The sequence below is a fragment of the Moschus berezovskii genome, chromosome 10 (genome assembly GCF_049115385.1).
Source record: "Moschus berezovskii isolate FMDL1 chromosome 10, NW_MosBer_1.0, whole genome shotgun sequence".
Classification (NCBI taxonomy): domain Eukaryota; kingdom Metazoa; phylum Chordata; class Mammalia; order Artiodactyla; family Moschidae; genus Moschus; species Moschus berezovskii.
The window spans coordinates 103,384,976-103,400,004 of NC_142469.1; positions in this window are offsets into that span (position 1 = coordinate 103,384,976).

Sequence of the window (15,029 nt, forward strand, 5' to 3'; positions counted from 1 at the left end):
CTAATTTTTCTTAGAGTCTTGGGCAAAGCTTCTGAAGAAGGCTTTAGACAGAGAGGTTGTTTTTCAGTCTCTAAGTCGTGTCTGACTCCCTGCAACCTCATGGACTGCAGCACACCAGGCTTCCCTGTCCTTCATTATCTCCCAGAGCTTGCTCAAACTCATGTCCATTGAGTCGGTGATGCCATCCAACCCTCTCATCCTCTGTCATCCCCTTCTCCTCCTGCCCTCAATCTTTCCCAGCATCAGGGTCTTTTCCAATGAGTCAGCTCTTTGCATCAGGTTGCCAAAGTATTGGAGCTGGGTCATTGTTAAAAACAACAGTAAAACCTCTGATTTTCTTTCTGCTCAAAAGACATGTCTGGACAAAGTGGACACGTGGTTCTGGGAGAGAAGCAGGCCACCGTTGAACATCACAAGGGTTTGGATCAGAGTGAAGCCTGTCTGAACCGTGGAGTGCTTCTCTGCTGACCCAGGAGCAACTTCTCCAGGGCACAGCAGGAAAGCCATCTGTCGGGAGGGGGCATTGGGTCCCTGACACCTCCCTGTGGCTAAAACAGAGCCAGAGTCAGTCCTGCCGGGGTTGGGGGTGGGGCACAGAAGGCACGTGAACACTTGGAGTGCCTGGGAGGTGTGACTCAGGCCTCAGGACACAGGCAGCTCCTGGAAAGGGCGTGGCAGGCAAGGGTCCCCAGGCTTCCTCCCCAGAAGAAGTCCTGTTCCTTCAGCATGCATCTACTGAGCACTTGCTGTATGCATGCCTCTGTCATCTGGCCCCTTAGAGAACCGGAAGGCTATTATAGATGTGCTGGAACCAGTGCCCACACGAGGACTCACAGTAGAAACAAAGCCTTTGTGAGGTCATTTCGGTCATCCTGTTGGACATGCAGCAGCAGCACAGCCAACCTCAAAGGAAGTGGAGGGATAGGAGGGTCTCATCAGCTCCCCAGCCTGCCCCAAAGTTTCCTACAGTGTCTAGAACCCCACGTTTAGAGATTTCTCCCTGCAGGTCTTGAAAGCTAACCACTGCTGGCTGAACGCTAAACACTGATGAGACAGAGGAAGCAATGCAGGTGGGGTGGCCTGCCTGGTCGGCAGACCCAGTGGGGACAGGCGGGCGGGGACAATGCCTACAGAGGGCGGGTGACTGCAGGACAGGAAGCAAGCTCCCCGGACACAGCCTGGCCCTAAAGCAGCAACGTTATGTCACAGAAGGCCACCCAACCCTGGAATGAGCCGAATGTGACTCCCACGCCTCCTCCACCATCTGCTGATTTTATGGCCTCGTCCCAGCTCCAGGCCTCCTGGTCCCCACATCTGCATGGCCCAGGGGACCCTCCGAGCTCCAGCTGGAGAAACCGCTGAGCCATCCGACACGGCGGTCCCTGCATCGGTTGCTAAGGGAAACGCGTCCTACTGTCCACCCCACTATGTCCCATCCCTGCAGGTGAAGGTTCAAAATCTGATATTTCAAGATGTCGGTGGACTTCCCTGGGGGTGCGTTAGTCTAACGCAGTGGTTTACATTTGCCTGTAACTGAAATCTCCCAAACATCTGAAGCTTAAACAAGATAAAAGTTCTTGCTCACACTGAAGAAGTTGAAGGCTGTCTGTCTGGGGCTAGTTGATGGCTTGGGGGATGGTTCTGATGCCCCCATCTCATTGCTCTGCTGGACAGGGCTTCCCAGGACCCGTGTGACTGCTGGGGCACACCCACTGTACCCACACCCACTGCTGGGGATGGGGCCAGGCCCCACTGCAGGGGACAGGGCACAGCGGGGAGGACACTTCCTGAAAGAATGAGGACTTCAGCTAAAAGCTAAGTCCGAGAAAGACAAGATTGCATTTCTCACACATTTGAATTTCGTGGCCTGAGAACTTGTGAAGCGATGCCATATACATCGGTCTGCAAGCTAACATCCTTCCACTACAGCCACGTGGGTCTGAGTCTTTGTAACGACTGTACAGTGATGCACTGAGCAAGAGAATTCACTCAACCATAGAATTTGGTCCCCGTCACTGGAAGTCAAATGATAGTGTTTTTGTTGTTGTTGTTGGCTCTCCTGCCCCATCCTGCTTTGCCACATTCTCTCTGCGTGGCCTGACTGTCCTTGGAGTGGCCAGGCTTTCCCTCCTGGACAGTCCACGATCTAGTCCTGCCCTTTCAAGCATTTTGTGATCTAAACCCATTTTTCTTGCTGATCCAAATTCTGTTTGTCTCATCTTACCAATTCATTTTGTTCTCTCTCTCTTTCTCACACATTTCCCGTGGCATAATATGTTACATATGAAAATCACCCCAAACATACAAGACTACGTGTAAAATTTCTTAGCAGGTACATTTTCCAAAATTCTTGAAGCAAGGATTCAACAGTACGTGAACTGAGAACTTCCAGATGTTCAAGCTGGATTTAGAAATGGCAGAGGAACCAGAGATCAAATTGCCAACATTCGTTGGATCATAGAAAAAACAAGAGAATTCCAGAAAAACATCTACTTCTGCTTTATTGACTATGCCAAAGCCTTTGACTGTGCAGATCATAACAAACTGGAAAATTCTTAAAGAGATGGGAATACCAAACCACCTTACCTGCCTCCTGAAAAATTTGTATGCAGGTCAAGAAGCAACAGTTAGAACCAGACATGGAACAACAGACTGGTTCCAAACTGGGAAAGGAGTACATCAAGGCTATATATTGTCACTTTGCTTATTTAATTTATATGCAGAATACAACATGCAACATGCTGGACTGGATGAAGCACAATCTGGAACCAAGATTCCAGGGAGAAATATCAATAGCCTCAGATATGCAGAATATACCATCCTTATGGGAGAAAGCAAAGAGAAGAGCCTCTTGATGAAGATGAAAGAGGAGAATGAAAAAACAGGCTTAAAACTCAACATTCAGAAAACTAAGATTGTGGCATTTGGTCCCATCACTTCATGGCAAATAGAAGGGGAAACAATGGAAACAGTGACAGACTTTATTTTCTTGGGCTCTAAAATCACTGCAGATGGTGACTGCAGCCATGAAATTAAAAGATGCTTGCTCCTTGGAAGAAAAGCTATGACAAATCTAGACAGCATATTAAAAAAAAGAGACATTACTTTTCCAACAAAGGTCCAGACAGTCAAAGCTGTGGTTTTTCCAGTAGTCATGAATGGGTGTGAGAGGTGGACCATAAAGAAAGCTGAGCTCTGAATTGATGGTTTTCAACTGTGGGTTTGGAGAAGACTCTTGAGAGCCCCTTGGACTGTAAGATCAAACCAGTCCATCCTAAAGGAGATCAGTCCTGAATATTCATTGGAAGGACTGATGCTGAAGTTGAAACTCTAATACTTTGGCCACCTGATGGGAAGAACTGACTCACTGGCAAAGCCCCTGATGCTGGGAAAGATTGAAGGCAGGAGGAGACGGGGACCACAGAGGATGAGATGGTTGGATGGCATCACCAACTTGATGGAAATGAGTTTAAGTTTAAATCCAGGTGTGGGTGATGGACAGGGAGGCCAGGTGTGCTGCAGTCCATGGGGTTGCAAAGAGACTGAGCAACTGAACTGAACTGACATTTTCCAAACATCTCAGTTAAAACTTCTGCTCTGTCTTAAATAACTCCCCTCCCACTAGTTACTTTACTGTTGTTCTTGTTTAGTCCCTAAGTCTTGTCTGATTCTTTTGTGACCCCAAGGACTGTAGCCCACCAGGCTTCTCTGTCCATGAGATTCTCCAGGCAAGAATACTGAAGTGGGTTGCCATTTCCTCCTCCAGGGGATCATCCTGACCCAGGGGTTGAACCTGTGACTCCTGCATTGGCAGGCAGATTCTTTAGCGCTGAGCCACCAGGGAAGCCCACGAGGTACTATACTTATCTCTCAAATGCAAGCAAACGTGTTCTGACCTTCTGCCCTTTGAGGGATGTGGAGGGAGGCTGCTGTCCCCTTGGGAAGTGACCTTGTAAATCCCAGGAGCCACGTGGCCTTTTCTTTAGCAGATATGCCTCATTCCTTTTGGGAATGAAAGGTGAGTTGGGAAGGTGATATGAAAACAAAGAGCTGGCTAACCTGTAACATGTAAAACTGGAAGCTCAAAGCTGCCTTCTAAGTTAAAAATGGAGGGACAAAGGGCATCTTTAGAAGAAAGGAATAAAGTTAGAACAAAGATGTGGAGTATAGGGCACATCTGAGCATGTGAGCCCCGCAGAGGTCAGGCAGTTCCCATGTCCCACCTACCACCTCCTTAACTTGCCAAGAGAGAAGCAAGCACCCAAACGACAGCCATGTATCCTTCAGCTCATTCTCAGTTATGATAATGACAGGGTGAGGTTTGTCATATGCCTCCTCTCATCCCAACCACAACACCCTCCACCGTTTCCCCCCCAACAGCCTGAGAACAGAAAGGATCACAGTTGCCAAGTGGCCCAGAAGGTACACACTACCTACTTTTCACCACCCTGGCTGCTGCTGTCAGGTGGAGTCTCTCCTGGCTCCAGGGGGTATCATGGGGGTATTTCAAGAGCTAACGAGCAGCTGAGATGAGAACTTGGTGATACATGGGCCTTTCTTTAAGTCTGATTCTAGTTTTGTTTCCATGTAGTCCTGGAAGAAGGGTTTGGACTTTTAGAGGATCACACCTGGTCATTCAGTTAGTCTTGTTTAAAGAAACCTCAGTGTCCACCTGTTAAGGGAACCACTAACTGAAACTGCCCACCCTGGCCAGGCACCATAGGAAACCACTTACATGAGTTATCTTAAACAGGAGGTCCTGGTGAGGAAAGTGGAACCAACAAGCGACCACCAACGGGAAGAATTTGGGAAGGGTCAGAAGGAGACACCAGTCCAAACGTCCTACCAACCTCCCAGAATGCACCTCTCTGGAATCCATCTTGGTGCCACCAGGAAGGACCCTGAGTCAGAATGATTGGCCAGAGACAACCCGGAAGCTAATCCCACCACCATAAAACCCGAGGCTGTGAGCCACAGAGTAGAGCAGTCCCCCTGGGTTCCCTCACCCACCCTGCTCTCTGCTCAGGCGCCCTTTCCAATAAAGTCTTTTGTTTTGTCGGCGAGTGTGTCTCCTCAGACAATTCATTTCTGAATGTTAGACAAGCGCTCACTCTAAAGCCCTGGAAGGAGTCCTCCTTCTGGAAGCACATCTATGCTTCGGAGACCCTCTCACTGTATTAAAATGTTCCTCCCCTTCCTGGGAGGATTTCAGGACTTCATCCTCCAGCTCTGTGACTTCTCCTCCAGGGGCTGATGTCCCCTCTGACTCCAGACACTGGTGCCTGTGATCCACCCTTTGCAACTTACTGTCCAGCCCCAAACTCCTGACCTCTCTCTGTCTGTTCAGAGAACGTTTGGTTTTTATCTGCTCTGTTATCATAGTCCCAGGCATTAATATTAGTGATAAAATCTAGAATTGCTAGTCATTAAAAACCAAAGCAATATTGTAAAGCAATTATCCTTCAATTAAAAATAAATTAAAAAAGAAAAAAACCCAAAGAATCACAAGGAAAAATTAGGATAATTCATTGCATCAAAAATGAAATCTCTAAAAAATAACTAATATAACATTAGAAAGGCAAAAAAAAAAAAAAGTGTTCTTTGAACATTTGCTAAATAATCTGTGAACAGCAAGCTTTTGTGGCCTAATCTTGGTCTCAATCCAAATCTGAACTTTTGATTAGTTGTCTTCAAAGCATCTGTAATTTCCTCAGAGCTGAGGTTCCCTCTGAGGCCACTCTGCCTGCTGTCGAAACCCGTCAGCCCATCTCATGTACACTCGAGGCACCCAGATTTTAGTCTCCCACATAGTTTATCTAAAAGAAATGAAGATCCCAGCAAGAGCTGCTGTGGCTAGACCTACAGTCAAGGAAAATCCAACGTTCAAAGGTGGGAGGAAACGTTTTTGCCAAACAACAAAGACTGTCAGAGATGATTAAGGTCATGTTCAAATGACAAGGATGCCAACAGTATGGAGGGCTCCTCATGGCCCAGCAGGGACAATTTCAACCTCATAAAATTATAGTAATTATAATCTATCGGAACAAGCTGAGACTATAAAAAGAGTTCCAAGGCCATGATAATACTTAAAAGGAACACACAGGAATTGTGCCAATGAAAAAGCATGCATCCTTTCCTAATAAAGTTTATAAGGCATTCTGTTAATTGTTCAACACAAATAATATGAGTGCGCTACTCAAAGTTAGATTAACACCAGGGTTAACAACCATAAATAAGAACCAGATATAGAAGGAAAGAAAGCATGCTTCAAATATACAATGTCTGTCATTTGATTATTTTATTTCATTTTTAATATTAGTTCTTCTGAACCATGATCATAGTGAAAGTTTGCAGCTGCGAGCCGTGAACGACGGCAGGATTCATGGTCTCCAGAGGAGAGGAACTCTGCCCAGAGCCAGAGATGAGGCTTGATCACTTGGAGCTTTTGTGTAGCAGAGTTTTATTAAAGTATAAAAAAATATGGAGAAAGCTTCTGATATAGACATCAGAAGGGGACAGAAAGAGTGCCCCCTTGCTAGTTTTTAGCAAGGTGTTTCATACCTGTTAGCAAGCTGCTTATCAGATAAAAGAAACACCTCAAGACTGAAAGGGTTGTACCAGACCCCTCTCCCACGACAGGTATTTTGAGATAGAATGGCACAAGGGGAGTCATCTTCAGCCATAAAACAATTGATATGAATCTTGAAGAAAGGCAGATTTCCAAGCAAATACAGTTTCATTAATATTGTTTAAGAAAACATCTCCATGAGTAAGACGTACTGGTTTGCTGAGACGTGATCAGCTCAAGGTTCAGGGAAAAGATTACTTTTGAGCAGAACTGATTTGAAGAAAGGCAGATTCTAAAGCAAATCAGTTCAGTTCAGTTCAGTCGCTCAGTTGTGCCGACTCTTTGCGACCCCATGGCCTGCAGCACGCCAGGCCTCCCTGTCCATCACCAACTCCTGGAGTTCACTCAAACTCATGTCCATCGAGTTGGTGATGCCATCCAACCATCTCATCCTCTGTCGTCTCCTTCTCCTCCTGCCTTCAATCTTTCCCAGCATCAGGGTCTTTTCCAGTGAGTCAGTTCTTCGCATCAGGTGGCCAAAGTATTGGAGCTTCAGCTTCATCATCAGTCCTTCCAGTGAATATTCAGAACTGATTTCCTTTAGGATGGACTGGTTTGATCTCCTTGCGGTCCAAGGGACTCTCAAGAGTCTTCTCCAACACCACAGTTCAAAAGCGTCAATTCTTCAGAGCTCAGCTTTCTTATGGTCCAGCTCTCACATCCATACATGACTATTGGAAAAACCATAGCTTTGACTGTCTGGACCTTTGTTGGCAAAGTAATGTCTCTGCTTTTTAATATGCTGTCTAGATTTGTCATAACTTTTCTTCCAAGGAGCAAGCATCTTTTAATTTCATGGAGCCCAAGAAAATGAAGTCTGTCACTGTTTCCAATGTTTCCCCATTTATTTGCCATGAAATTATGGGACCAGATGCCGTGATCTTAGTTTTCTGAATGTTGAGTTTTAAGCCTGCTTTTCACTCTCTTCTTTCACTTTCATCAAGAGACTCTTCAGTTCTTTGCTTTATGCTATAAGGGTGGTGTTACCTGTGTATCTGAGGCTATTGATATTTCTCCATGCAATCTTGATTCCAGCTTGTGCTTCATCCAGCCTGGCATTTTGCATGATGTACACTGCATATAAGTTAAATTAGCAGGGTGACAACATACAGCCTTGATATACTCCTTTCCCAATTTGGAACCAGTCCATTGTTCTATGTCCTTTTCTAACTGTTGCTTCTTGACCTGCATACAGGTTTCTCGGAAAGTAGGTAAGGTGATCTGGTATTCCCAACTCTTGAAGAATTTTCCACAGTTTGTTGTGATCCACACAGTCAAAGGTTTTAGCATAGTCAATAAAGCAGATTTTTTTTTCCTGGAATTTTCTTGTTTTTCCTATGATCCAACAGTTGTTGACAATTTGATCTCTGGTTCCTCTGCCATTTCTAAATCCAGCTTGAACATCTGGAAGTTCTCAGTTCATGTACTGTTGAAGCCTGGCTTGGAGAATTTTGAGCATTACTTTACTAGTATGTGAGATGTATGCAACTGTGCGGTAGTTTGAACTTTCTTTGGATTGGAATGAAAACTGACCTTTTCCAGTTCTGTGGCCACTGCTGAGTTTTCCAAATTTGTGGCATATTAAGTGCAGTGCTTTCAGAGCAACATCTTTTAGGATTTGAAATAGCTCAACTGGAATTCCATCACCTCCATTAGCTTTGTTCATAGTGATGCTTCCCAAGGCCCACTTGACTTCAAACTCCAGGATGTCTGGCTCTAAGTGAGTGATTACACCATCATGGTTATCTGGGTCATGAAGATCTTTTTTGTACAGTTCTTTTGTGTATTCTTGCCACCTCTTCTTAATATCTTTTGCTTCTGTTAGATCCAAACCATTTCTGTCCTTTACTGTGCTCATCTTTGCATGAAATATTCCCTTGGTATCTCTAATTTTCTTGAAGAGATCGCTAGTCTTTCCTATTCTTTTGTTTTCCTTTATTTCTTTGCACTAATCACTTCCAAAGCAAATACATAGTTTCATTAACATGGCTTAAGAAAAATATTTCCATAAGAAAACTGCATTGGTTAGCTCAAGGCTTGAGGAAAATTAAGTTCAGGTGGAACCCGGTGTGGTCATGACAATGCAGGAATAAGAGAAAAGAAGAAAGAAATGCCTGCCACTTGTGGTTCCTTTCCTTCTGCTGCTTGGGGACCCCTAGTCTTCCTGACTGTTAACCCTCTCAATAGTGTATCTTTTCTCTATTTTTCATTTTTTAAAATTTATTTTATTTATTTTTGGCTCTGCTGGGTCTTCGTTGCTGCTCTTGGGCTTTCTCTAGCGGCAGCGAGAAACGGGCTTCTCGTTTCGGTGGTTTCTCTCGTTGCGGAGCTTGGGCTTTAGGTGCGAGGGCTTCAGTAGTTGTGACAATCAGGCTTAGTTGCTGCCCAGCAAGTGGAATCTTCCCAGATCAGGGATCAAACTCATGTCCCCTCCGTTGACAGGTGGACTCTAAGCCACTGGATCACCAGAAAAGTCTGGTTTGATCATTTTAAATAGAAACCTGTTGGTCATCCAGAATCAAACTCATCTGAAAGTGAAAGTGTTAGTCGCTCAGTTGTGTCCGACACTTTGTGACCCCATGGACTGTGGCCGGCCAGGCTCCTCTATCCATGGACACCAGGCAAGAGTATTGGAGTGGGTTGCCATTCCCTTCTCCAGGGGATCTTCCCAACTCAGGGATCAAACCCAGGGTTCCCGCAGTGCAGGCAGAATCTTTACCGTCTGAGCGACCAGGAAGCCCCGAAAATCAGGGAAGGCAGCCCCCAAACCCTTCCTTTCCCAGTGAATATCCCACCCCTTCATTTGTGGCCCCTCAGAACCGGCTTGCTAAAGAAACCCAGGGCAGCAGTTCCTCGCCTGCTCCCCGCGTTCCCTCTCCGAGCACATTCTTGCTTAAATACACTCTCACTGAACGTTCTTAACCTCCCTGCTTCCTTTCTGAGTTCTTTCACTATGAAGAAAGAGCCTTACCATTCACCAGAAGCGGCTTTGGGCTTGCTCTGAGTCCCACAGACAGCAGAGTGCTTGGCTCAGGATGGAATGGGGCATGGGGTGGGGGGCCTGGGGGTGTGGAAAGGGACAGTGGGGCTGGGAGCCCTCCCCTCACAGCGAAGGTGCGGCGACGCCCAGAGTTATGGGGTCAAGACAGAGACCTTCCATCTCAATCACACCAAAGGTTCCTCTCGAGTAGGGAGGTACCCCCCCCACCCAAATTCTATATGTGAAAAATTTCCCCCACCCACCCCAAACCCCTTAAAGGCCAGAGGCCAACTCCAAGACACAAACTGAGGATTCCATGCCTAAGTGTTACTATTCCTAATATACAAAAGGCTCTTACCTGTTAATAAGGAAAAACAGACGATTTGGAAGAGAAAATGGGCACAGGGCAGAAATGGTCACGTCACAGCAAAAAGAAGATTGCCAAGAAATTTGAAAACGTTCAACCTCACGGCTCAAAGAAGTGCAGGTGAAACAGCCTTGAGGTGTGATCTCTGGCGGATCCCTCGGCGAGACTGCATGCCAGCGGTGCGTGCGTGTGCAGGTGTGGGAGAGGCGTGCGCGTGCGGGTGTGGGAGAGGCGTGCGCGTGCGGGTGTGGGAGAGGCGTGCGCGTGCGGGTGTGGGAGAGGCGTGCGCGTGCGGGTGTGGGAGCGGCGTGCGTGTGCGGTGTGGGACAGTGAGTGAGTGAGAGAGAGGCTGTGGGTGGGGACGAAGACCTGAGAAGCAGGCTCTCCTATGGTGCGTCGGTGCGATTAATTTCTGACACCTTCTGATGGACAGTTTGATACTTGCAGCAGAAGTCTTTAAATGTGCGTCACACAGCTAGTAAACGGAGCAACCCGTCTCAACACTGGTCAGCCCTTACCTGCTCTGCCTGTTGCCTCAGCAGCTGCAGACGCACAGCAGCAGCAGTAAAGACAAGTCAAGCCCCTCTCTCTGACCTTCCCCTCTTCTCTCTGACGCTGTCTTCCCGCTTCGTCTTCTGCTGTCTGTTCACCTTTGCCTAGTGTGATCTATTGGAGAACCTCTTTAATCGGGTTCATGGGACTTCCTTTCATTCGTGACATTTGCTCTTAACGGATCCCCCCTCCTCTGGATGCTTTAGAAAGAATGGCTCACTAGTTGAACTTGGCCGAGTTCTCTGGAGTCATATTTGAAAGAAGGGAGAGGGAATCTCTTCTTTAGACTTCCCCTTTGTCCTCTCATTAAGTTAATTACCATGCCCATCGCACTTAGCAGTTTCCTGCCTTCAGAAGAGAGAAAACTGTGATTTTAAGATGTGTTTGAGCTGAGACAGTGATGCATCAGTGTCTGACCCTGGACAGTCACTTCCAACAGACAGCCGGGCATGGCTTTGGAGGAGTCCCCGGACAGCACCAGGGGCTGCTGTCCTTTGAAGACCCAGGAATAAGTGTTTTCCTGGCCTCCCAACTCAGCACGTCTCTGAGAAAAAAACAACCCATGTTGTCGGCTGAGGGAAAACATTGCTGTGCAGTTTGTGTGATAAGGGGGTTAAACAGAGCCTGTGAGAGTGGGTGGAGCTTTGGGACTTTCTCCCCGTTGAAGTCCCACCAGGAGACAGGAAGCCTGGGGCAGGGATGCAGGGATGAAGGGAATGCTTCCCGGGTGGGAGTCACCTCTCAGATCAGAATCAGCCAACGTCCTAGCTATCTGTGATGGCTGAGACTCAGAGTCTAAATGGTCGTTCGGGATAGGGAATTAGAAAAAGAACCGCAGGATAAACCCAAAGTAAGAAAAATGAAGATGAAGATAAAAGCAGAAAGTAATAAAAACATAAAACAAAGATGAAAGTAGAGACTGAAATTAACTGTATTTCAGTAACATTTAAAAAATACATTAAAAAAATAGTTGATATCGTTAAAATAAGACCACAGGCCCCAAAAGGAGTCACTTGTACTACATCAGGCTACCAAACCAGGGCTTAATACCTAACTTAACTGAAGCTTCAGAATCCCCTAGAAATACAGCCTTAACCTGTCGGTCAGATACTTTCTAGTCAGCACCTTCTCCATCCCCCAAAGGAAGGTGAGGTGGTCCACCTAAAAGACTCCTTTTCCCCCGAAGAAAGATGACCTGAATCGGAAGCAATTTTGCTTGCATGTTTATGACTTCCTTGTCCTGCCTTTGGGGCTTTCCAGGTGGCTCAGTAGTAAAGACTCTGCCTGCAATGCAGGAGACGTGGGTTCCATCCCTGGGTTGGGAAGATCCCCTGGAGAAGGAAAGGGAAACCTACTCCAGTACTGCTGCCTGGAGAATCTCATGGACACAGGAGCCTGATGGTCTACAGTCCATGAGGTTGCAAAAGAGCTGTACATGACTTTGCCAATGAGCACACTCACACTCTCTCACAGCCATCCTGTCTTTAGAAAATCTCCCTTTCTGCCACCCTTTGAAGCTTCCTTCCACGCAATGCGTAGGATGCTGCCCGATGCCTGAATTGTTCAATAAAGCAATTGGATCTTTAAAATGTACTCAGTGGAGTTTTTCTTTTTTAACAGGATGCATACACTTGTTTGTGGTGTGTGTGTGTGCATGGGTGTGTGTTGTACATTAGAAACAAGGAAATCAGAGAGACAAACTCTGGAATAGTTGTTACCTTTGGTGTGATGGAGGCTGGACCAGGAATGAATTCAGAAAGGAAATCTTTATCAGTGACTCATCTATCATGAGTATTTTTATAGGCACCATATCCTGCCTAACAGGTTTTTTTTTTTTAAATACATGCATTGCAGAAAATTGAGTAAATGCCAAAGTTATGAAGAATAAAATGTAAAACAACCCTTATTCTCAGTCTTAATGTTATTTCTCTTTGAACCATTTTGGATGAAAGTGTTTCTAAAATGTCTTTTATTTTTTCTTTCTTTCTGAAAGAGTACTTGAGAATATTGTAACCTGTTTGTATGACTTCTGGTTGCTCTTTTGACAGAAATTCCTGCGTGGTGCTCTAGGCACTGGCGGGCTCAGGCCCTCTGAACCTGCTCCCGGCCGCGGCCCAGGCGGTCGAACTTGTGCAGTTAGCGTCTAGCGTGATTTTTGGGGGATGAATCTCATTGCTGTGCTCTTCTTAAACGCCCCTTTAGCCTCTGGTGCCACAGCTAGTGGTCATCCTTTTCCTTTTCTCCCTAAATCTCTCTCATCTGCCTGCTTCTCTTGGCTCTGTGTCTGCTGCTGCCCATCCTGTCTCTCCCTGCCCAGCTCTCTGCCCAGGAGGTCAAGGTTGGGCACCCCTGGCCACTCTGCCTGCCTCTCCACCTCCTGCCCACACTTATCCTCAGCCTCTCAGGGTATGTCCCCAAACCCCAAATTGTCCTCCGGATTTTCTCCTTTGTGGACTCCTAGAACTGTGCTAAGTGTCGGCTCCCCAGGGAGACTTGTCCCCACTCAAGAAGCAAGACCGGCTTGGTTTTGGGAACCCGGGCATTTCCCTCTTGGTCCCCAGGCCAGCTCCACATTGCGCTGTCATCATAGGGGATTTCCCCCATCCACCTGCGCGTCAAAGCCCACTTCCATCCTGTTCATCTCATCCTGGTGAACATCATTCCCGAGTATAGGAGACCCGGGCACTTTGTACCATGGTTATTGGTCTGAGGTTGTCTCTCTAGTGATGAGGGACTCCCCAGGCAGGGTCCTGGTTACAGTACCCGTTTGTTGTGTCTGAACTGGGCTCCTGCGGGGTTGTGAGCTCTAGGGCCTCAGGCACTGGGTGGCCTCTACTCCCTCTGTGGTTTCTGACCCTAGAAAATCTGCCTGATGGGAAAATCATCACCAAACATCTGTTCTGGGGGTAAAATACCTGTAAGATTCCACAAGATTTCCTGGGGATGACAGATGGCTTAGAAAATGTGCAAGCAGGAGATGAATATGGACCTCTACAGAGTTCTTCCTCTTGTCAAAATCTGAAGATGATAAACATTTTTGTCATTGGCAGTAAAATCTCAGTGAGAAATGCTGGTTACTGGAACCCTCATGCTAAGTAGCTTCAGTTGCATCTGACTCTGCGACCCTATGGACTGTAGCCTTGCCAGGCTCCTCTGTCCATGGGATTCTCCAGGCAAGAACATTGGAGTGGTTTGCTATGTCCTCCTCCAGGGGATCTTCCCGACCCAGGGTTCGAACCTGCATCCCTTATGTCTACTGCATTGGCAGGCAGGGTCTTTATCACTAGCGCCACCTGGGAGGTCCACGGGAACCCTCAGCATGTCTAAATAGAGATGTCTGGAGCTGGGAAGAGTGTTCTGGGCTGGAGTCTGTGACCTGGGAATCCAAGCCAGCACTAGCGTTCTGAATCATTGTTTTTAGGAGTTTCTGGGCATCTAAGCACTGAAATGATTGAACGCTGGATTGGAGACCGCTAGTTCCCACAACCCAGCAGAACTGGTTTCCGAAATTAACAACCTCTGCCCCACAGGTCTCTCCCCAGCTGAGCCCTAAGATTCTGGGGCATAGAGCGAGTCTTTTTTGATAAGGGGCCAGAAGGGAGATCGGCTTGCTTGCTTAGTTGCTCGGTTGCGTCCAACTCTTCTGTGACCCCTCTAGGCCGCTCTCTCCATAGAATTTTTCAGGCAAGAATACTGGATCGGGTTGCCATTTCCTCCTCCAGGGGATCTTCCTGATCCAGGGATTGGACCTGCGTCTCCCAGATGGCAGGCAGATTCTTTACCTGCTGAGCCATTGGGGTCAAAGGGCCCTGGTGTGGCTAGGGAGGGTGGGTGTGGGAAGGAGGAGAGGCAGGGACGAGGGAACCTGGAACACGGATGCCTCAATTTTGCCAGGACCAGCCGTGATCGAGGTGGTGTCCTTGGGTGCTTTATGCTTGAGGGCGAGCACTCCTGGGGCAAGATGCGCTGGGCTCTCGGCAGGGAAATGCAGGGTGAGGGCCCATCAAAGTCACACAGACCCCCAAATTACAGCAGCCAGAGAGTGACGGACTTGGTCCGCTCTCAGTCCACACCTTCCTGCCTTAAAGAAATCGCTGCTGGAGACATCTGAACGTGAACCTGAGTCAGAGACCCACTTGCCTGATGGTGTAAGCGTAGAGCCAGACTGTTTGGGGAGAAGTCTTAGCCAAGTCAGTTTTAATTTCAGAACGTTTGTGGGGGTCACCCAAGTTCACAGCTTCAGAGTTCTGGTTAACCGAGGATACCGTGTGAAGACCTGCCTGCCAAACAGGGAAAGGGAAGCGAGCTGAGCTCTTGGGGTCTGACCAGGGTCCTAGTGATTCAGATGTAGTGTCCTGTTTGTCAAGCTTGCGTGAGAGAAACAAGGGGACTTCTATGTTTTGTTTAATATAGCAGCATTGGGCTCAGGAGGCACTCTTGAGACCAGCCTCCAGTGAACTGGTTTACAGAGCGACCCCTCTGTGAATGTGAATTCTGTGTCC